Genomic DNA, 7,875 nt, shown 5'->3' on the forward strand with positions numbered 1-7,875 from the left:
GCACGCGTGGTGTCTGGAGTTCGGTTGCAGGCACTGCAAGCCTGTGAAGCCTAAGGACCCAGTTTCAGTTCCCCAGGACCCATGTAAGCCAGACGCATAAGGTGGCACATGCATCTGGAGTTCATTTGCAGTAGCTCAAGGCCCTGGTGCACCCATTCTCTCTCCCTCTATCTGCCTTTTCTCTCTCAAATTAAAAAAAAATGTATTTGTTTTGTTTTGTTTTGATTTTTAAAGAGGAACTCAATCATCACATGGTAAATGTGGATCTAGGGGTACACATGCAGAGCTGTGGAGAAAAGTAGGAAACGGTACAAGATAGGGTCTTGCTACTTTCCTGGAAGGCTAGACACAGTCTCTTTCTCTCAGCCTCTCTCCTAAACCACAGACCCCCTGATAATGAGGCTGCCAGGGCACGAGCTGTTGGAGGTAACCTCCAGCCACTGGGCTTGAGACACCCCACTCCCCTGCACGCAGGGACTCTCGCTAGCACACTGAGGGGTGTCTTCCAAGCCCTGTGCGTCCTCAGAGGTCCTCAAACCCTGGGACACCCCTCCCCACGGTTCCCCCAAGCCAGAAGGCTGAGCAGGGTCCCACAGATACAAAGCCCAGCGCTAGAAAATGCGGGGCCTGCGGAAAGAAGCGGGGCCTTCTAAGGAGAGAGGAACCCGGAGGGCCCATCAGACAGGAGGAAGAACGAGCGTCGGAGCAAGTGACCGGCAGGCTACCAAGAACGGGGCACAGAGAGACGCAGCAGCTGGCGGGACAGCGGGGACCCAGAGCGGGGCAGGACAGGGGGAGCAAGGTAGTGGCCTCCCGGGGGGCTCCGGCATACCAGGTGCAAGAGGTGGCCATCCCGCCGCTGGGTTCCCAGAAAGAGGTCCAGTTCCTCTTGGCTCTGCAGAAAGGGGGCGTCCTGGGAGCCGGGGCCTCCCAATAGCTGCAGTCTCCTCCTGAAACATGCATTGCCAACACTGCCTCTCAGCCAGTCGCCAGTGACGGGCACCGGGGAGGAAACACCACCTCAGCCCACCCCGGCCGTTTGCCACTTAACCCCAGTCCTTCCAGCGAGCCTACCCTCCGCCCAGACCCAAACTGGCTTCTCCGATGGTCTCCGCCTTGTCACTGTTGGCTGCGGACGAGGGTGCCGCCTGCTGGTCAAAGCGCAGGACTGCCCTCTAGAGGGTCAGGGGAAGGGAAGAAGCAGCTGGATTCTGCCTCCTTGTCTATGGATTTTTTTTTTTTTTGTCTTTTGTTAAATTTTAATTTTTTTTTTCGAGTTAGAGTTTCATGCTATTCCACTAGTCCAGGCTGACCTGGAATTCACTATGTAATCTCAGGGTGGTCTTGAACTCAAGTCTGCCTCCCACATGCTGGGATTAAAGGCATGAGCCACCACGTTTTTTAATTTTTTTAAAAAACATTTTATTTATTTAGTTATTTATTTGACAGCGGGGGGTGGGGGAGAGGCAGATAGAAAGAGAGAATGGGTGCGTCAGGGCCTCCAGCCACTGCAAACAAACTCCAGACACATGCATCACCTTGTGCATCTGGCCTATGTGGGTCCTGGGGAATCAAACCCAGGTTCTTGGGCTTCTCAGGCAAACGCCTTAAATGGTAAGCCATCTCTCCAGCCCTACATCTCTCTCTTAAATAAATACATTAATTAAAATTAAAAAAAATAGGGCTGGAGAGATGGCTTAGCGGTTAAGTGCTCGCCTGTGAAGCCTATGGACCCCGGTTCGAGGCTCGGTTCCCCAGGTCCCACGTTAGCCAGATGCACAAGGGGGCGCACGCGTCTGGAGTTCGTTTGCAGTGGCTGGAAGCCCTGGCGCGCCCATTCTCTCTCTCTCTCTCCCTCTATCTGTCTTTCTCTCTGTGTCTGTTGCTCTCAAATAAATAAATAAAAAATGAACAAAAAAAAGAAATTAAGAGAGAGATGTAGAAAGAGGGCATACCACGGCATCCAGCCACTGTAAACGAACTCCAGATGCATGTGCCACTTTGTGCATCTGGCTGATGTGGGTCCTGGTCAAACGAACCTGGGTCCTTTGCCTTCGAAGGCAAGGGCCTTAGCCTTTAAGCCATCTCCCCAGCCCACCTTGGCTGCTGATGACAGCCTCTCCCTTCCTCAGCTAAATAGCACACCAGGGCTCCCTTCCCTCTCCACCTGAGGCCCAGAATCAATGACTGGTCGTGAGAGGTGAGTAACACTGAGACACCCCAAGATACAGTTGGCAGGCACCTCGTTCTTGGTATGCAGAGGCTCTCTGTCTTCCTTCACGCAGGCCTGTCGGAAGGTGCTGTGGATATTCCTCTATGCAGCACTGCTCGCCCAGTTCCCGCCCCGGCCAGGGCAGGGAAGGTCCAGAGTCTCCTCTCCTGAGCAATCCCTGACACCTTCCCCAAACAGGACCGAAGTCTGAAAGCCAAGAGGAAGTGGACAGCTTCCTGGGAGCACAGGCAAAACTCTGAACAAGAACCGTTGTTCTGGGCTGCAGAGATGGCTTAGCGGTTAAGGCACTTGCCTGCAAAACTAAAGGACCTAGGTTTAATTCCCCAGGACCCACGTAAGCCAGATACACAAGGAGGTGTACACATCTGGAATTCGTTCATTTGCAGAGGCTGAAGGCCCTGCTGTACCCATTCTCTCTCTCTCTACCTATTTCTTTCTCTCTCAAATAAATAAAGAAAAATAAAATTTAACAGCTGTTCAAAAAAAAAAAGCCGGGCATGGTGGTGCACGCCTTTAATCCCAGCACTCAGGAGGCAGAGGTAGGAGGATCACTGTGAGTTCGAGGACACCCTGAGACTCCATAGTGAATTCCAGGTCAGCCTGAGCTAGAGGGAAACCCTACCTCCAAAAACAAAAACAAAAACAAACAAACAAAAAAAAAATCTGAATGACCAGGGATGTTGGTGCACACCTTTAATCCCAGGCCTTGGGAGGCACAGTCTGTAGGAGGATCACCTTAAGTTCGAGGCCACCCTGAGAGTACACAGTGAATTCCAGGTGAGGCTGGACTAAAGTAAGACCTTATGTTGGCGAAAAAAAATCTGTTACCCTAGGTGAGGTCTCCACATGCCTTTAACTCCCAGCACTTGGGAGGTAGAGGCAGGAGGATACAGTTTGGGGCCAGCCTGGGATACATAAGTCCCTTTTGCAAAAGCAAACAACAGAAGGCTAGAGAGGTGGCTCAGCTCTTGCCTTCGAAGACTAACCTGGGTTTGATTCCTCAGAACCCACATGAAGCCAGATCCACAAGGTGACACATGCCTCTGGAGTTTATCTGTGCTCTTTGTCAAATATTTTGAGGTAAGAGGATCATTGTGTGTTCAAGGCCAGCCTGAGACTACACAGTGACTTCCAGGTCAGCATGGGCTAGAGTGAGACCTTACCTCAACAACCCCCACCACCAAAAAAATAAAAGAACAAATAAATAACAAATAACAAAGCCCAGCTGCTCCCCACTATAGCCCGGATACGTCTGCTCTGTCTCAGCAGAAACCAGTGTGGGCAGGATCCAGGGATAAAAAAGACCCAGCACGCCAACCCTGGACCCACTTCTGTCAAGACGCCTCCTAGAGTTCTCTGGGCCTGGATCCCCATCTGAAAGACCAAGTTAGAGGCCATAGGATCCTGCTCTGCTGACAGCATTGTGCAGTGCTATGAAACCCAATGGTGCCCAAGTGTCCTAATAGGGAAACCCCATGCCTCCTTTCCACACCCCCATCCCAACAGCCCCCCAGCCTGCCTGGGAGATCAGTGGAAAGGAAATGAGGGCTGCTGGGGGAGCTATTTTGTTTGTTTGTTTGTTTCTCGGGGTAGGGTCTCACTGTAGCCCAGGCTAACCTGGAATTCGCTATGTTGTCTCAGGGTGGCCTTGAGCTCACTGTGATCCTCCCACCTCTGTCTTTCTTTTAGATATTTGTATCTCTAAGGTGATCAGTAGATGCACAAGGACATCAGAATATTCCCTCTCCACCATTTTCTCCAAGGTACAGAGACAGAGGAGTAAGGGACAGGAGTCTCTTGAGGACTTACCTGCTCAAGGGGTCCTGGAGCTCCCTGCCGGGCCCCCAACTATGTCTTTTGAAGGGGTCATAGTTGTTGCTACGGCCATGGAAAGCCCCCGACCTTCTGAGGGGCAAGGCATGGAAGTCATTGTCATCTTCCTGTTTTGCATCACTCTCCTCCTCTTCCTCTTCTTCCTCCTCCTCCTTCTCTTCTCCCCCCTCTAGCTGCTCTCTGGATTCGATGGCAGATAGGCAGCGGCGCGTGCAGCCGCCCGGCCCGGGGCTTCTGTCTACGTGGAGCGCCTCTGAGAGTGACCTGTTCATGGGAGGCACCCGCAGCTCACCCTGAAAGACAAGGAAAGGGAAGGGTGAGCAGAGCTTGAGGACCTTAGAGCCGGGTATGGTATTATAATCAAAATACATTATAGGCCAGGTGTGATGGTACACAGCTTTAATCCCAGCACTCAGAAGGCAGAAGTAGGAGGATCACCATGAGTTTGAGGGCACCCTGAGACTACATAGTGAATTCTAGCCTGGGCTAGAGTGAAACCCTACCTCAAAAAGAAAAAGTTTGTGAGGGCTGGAGATATGGCTTAAGAATTAAGATGCTTGCATGCAAAGTCAAAGGACCCAGGTTTGATCCCCCAGGACCCACATAAGCCACATGCACAAAGTGGCACATGCTTCTGGAGTTTGTTTGCTGTGGTTGGAGGCCCTGGCATTACCATTCTCTCTCCTCTCTCTGCCTCTTTTATTTATTTATTTATTTATTTATTTTGGTTTTTAAAATTTTTTTGTTTATTTTTATTTATTTGAGAGCGACAGAGAGAGAGAGAGAGGCAGGGAGAGAGAGAGAGAGAGAGAATGGACATGCCAGGGCCTCCAGCTGCTGCAAACAAAATTCCAGATGCGTGCGCTCCCTTGTGCATCTGGCTAATGTGGGTCCTGGGGAATCAAGCCTTGAACTGGGATCCTTAGGCTTCACAGGAAAGCACTTAACTGCTAAACCATCCCTCCAGCCCTTTTTTTGTTTTTTTTTGAGGTAGGGTCTCACTCTAGCCCAGGCTGACCTGGAATTCACTGTAGAGTCTTAGGCTGGCCTCGAACTCATGAGAGTCCTCTTACCTCTGCCTCCCAAGTGCTGGGATTAAAGATGTGCGCCACCATGCCTGGCTCTCTGCCTCTTTCTCTCTCTCTCTCTAAAAAAAAAGAAAAAAAGGCTGAGGAAAAGCTTAGTGGTTAAAGTGTTTGCCTGCAAAGCCTAAGGACCCCAGTTTAATTCCCCAGGACCCACATAAGCCAGATGCATAAGGGGGCACATGCATCTGGAGTTCATTTTCAGTGGCTGGAGGCCCAGTGTGCCCATTCTCTCTTTCTCTCTGCTGTTTTACCCCCTCAAATAAATAAAAAATGTATATATATATTTTTGGTTTTTTGAGGTAGGGTCTCACTCTAGCCCAGGCTGACCTGGAATTCACTATGGAGTCTCAAGGTGGCCTTGAACTCATGGCAATCCTCCTACCTCTGCCTCCCGAGTGCTGGGATTAAAGGCGTGCGCCACCACACCCGGCTTCAAATAAAATATTTTTTAAAAAACAAGACTGGAGAGATGGTTTAGCAGTTCAGGCACTTGCCTGCAAAGCCTAAGGACCCATGTTCAACTCTCCTGATCCCACATAAGCCAGATGTGCAAATGTGAGGCAAGTGCAAGGCCACACATGCCCACTAGGAGGTGCAAGCTTCTGGAGCTTGGTTGCAGTGGCTGAGGCCCTAGCGGGCCAATTTTCTCTCTCTGTCTCTAAAATAAAAGAAAAAGAAAACAGTGAGAAAGCGCTATGCATTCTTTCAAGGCCCTGGCTATACAAGGAGGAGTAAGAGAGTCATTCCGACCCCTCTTACATCAGAGGGAAGGGCTCGGAGTTTCAGCCACTTTGTGTCTCCTCCCGTCCAAAAGGCCTTCACTCAGCAAGCTTGGCTGGCGTCAGGGCGTCTCTGTGTCTGTGCTAAGAACACTCGGGTGCTCTTCAAGTTGCAAATCAGCTCCACTCTACGAAGGTGGTGGAGGGCAGGAAGGGAAGTGATAAGTAAGGCTCACCTCTGCCCATCTCCTCCCAAGCCAAGTCTCTCTAGGCCTTCTGCTGGGAGGAGTGTCTGGGTCTTCTCTCCCAGGACCACTTCTGGCAGGCCCAGAAGGACCAGAAAGCTGTGCACCAGAACCTTCCCTTCTTTGGGTTTCTGTGGGGGAAGCTAACCTTTCTCCAAGCTGTCTTCAGTCTCCAGGAAGCTTCATCTGGGTTTTCAGAAAATTGTTCCTTCCAACCACTGGGATTAAAGGCATGCGCCAACCACGCCTGGCTCATCTGAATATCTGGGCATACCTCCTACCTTTCTTCCTGCAGCTCACACCAACTGGGGTCCAACCTCTTCTCAAAGACCCCACCTTTGGGCTGGAGAGATAGCTCAGCGGTTAAAGGACTAGCTTACTAAAGCCAGACAGCTGGGGTTCGATTCCCCAGTATCCACAATGCATAAAGTGGTGCATGCATCTGGAGTTCTGTTTGCAGTGGTGAGAAAACTCTCTCTCTCTTAAATAAATATATAAATATTAAATAAATAAATAAAAAAGATCCACCCAGGATTCCATTTTTGGTCTCAGCCTTCTATAAGAGTGTAATTTGTTGGGATGTATCTCCCTCACATCATCATTTCTCAGTTTTTCCTGTCTTTTAAAAAAATATTTATTTATTAATTTACTTTTGGTTTTTCGAGGTAGGTTTCATTCTAACTCAGGCTGACCTGGAATTCACTATGTAGTCTCAGTGTGGCCTTGAATTCATGGCGATCCTCTTAACTCTGCCTCCCAGGTGCTTGGATTAAAGGTGTGCGCCAGGGCTGGAGAGATGGCTTAGCGGTTAGGCGCTTGCCTGTGAAGCCAAAGGACCCTAGTTTGAGGCTCGATTCCCCAGGACCCACGTTAGCCAGATGCATAAGGGGGCTCATGCCTCTGGAGTTCCTTGGCAGTGGCTGGAAGCCCTGGCGAGCCCATTCTCCCCCCTATACCCCTCTCTCTTTCTCTCTCTCTCTGCCTCTTTCTCTGTCACTCTCAAGTAAATAAATAAAAATAAAGCAAAAAAAAATTAAAGGCGTGCACCATCACAACCGGCTTAAATATTTTATTTCCTTGAGAGAGAGAAAAAGAATGGACATAAAGGACCTTTAGCCACTACAAATGAACTCCAGACACATTTGGGTTATGTGGGTACTGGGGAACTAAACCTGGGTTTTTAAGCTTTGTAGGCAAGTGACTTAACTGTTAAGCCATCTTTCCGATCATTTTCCTGTCTTTTTTTTTTGGCGGGGTGGGGGGTTAGGTAGGGTCTCACTCTATCCCAGGATAACCTGGAATTCCCTATATAGTCTCAGAGTAGCCTTGACTTTAGCAATCCTCCTACCTCTGCCTCCTGAATGCTGGGATCAAGGGCGGGCGCCACAATGATAAGCTCTTTTCCTGTCTTTTAACGTCTGTTCCCATCCATATTGTAATGCCAATAATTTTTATTAGTTTCTTCAAAGGATGAGGCTTAGTAAGTCTTTTCTCCCACAGACAGTTCCTCCTCCAGTTTCTGAAATTCGTTCTCTGTTCCCAGGCCCCTCCCACCTTCCCTTGCCTCCTGAGCACAGGAAACGGTACAAGGGAGCTACCAGGGCTAGGTTTCAAACAATGGCTTTATTTAGTTCTCAAATGAGATCACATTGTGTCACATAACTGTTTCTGCCGGACAGAGATAAGAGACTCTGAAATAGGTCTGGAATCAGACTTTCGAGACGGCGAGTGGGGGCAGGAAAGGGCGCGAAGTAGTC

General features: G+C 49.8%; 1 protein-coding gene across 6 annotated transcripts in view; it reads right to left on the reverse strand.

Moving 5' to 3' along the window:
* Arhgef2 (Rho/Rac guanine nucleotide exchange factor 2) overlaps nucleotides 1–4,163 on the reverse strand; it is a 54,733-nt gene extending 50,570 nt beyond the window's left edge. For 3 of the 6 annotated variants that reach the window (XM_045138115.1, XM_045138113.1, XM_045138112.1), the window contains exons 1-2: nucleotides 4,043–4,159; nucleotides 833–950 (exon numbers count right to left, since the gene is read on the reverse strand). The gene's annotated coding sequence lies outside the window, so the exon portion shown is untranslated. Of the gene's footprint in view, nucleotides 1–832; nucleotides 951–4,042 lie in introns of all 6 variants that reach the window. The other 3 variants (XM_045138114.1, XM_045138117.1, XM_045138116.1) reach the window with 3 other exon arrangements.
* Nucleotides 4,164–7,875: the final 3,712 nt, after the last annotated feature.

The sequence above is a fragment of the Jaculus jaculus genome, chromosome 19, assembly GCF_020740685.1.
Source record: "Jaculus jaculus isolate mJacJac1 chromosome 19, mJacJac1.mat.Y.cur, whole genome shotgun sequence".
NCBI classification, from domain to species: Eukaryota; Metazoa; Chordata; class Mammalia; order Rodentia; family Dipodidae; genus Jaculus; species Jaculus jaculus.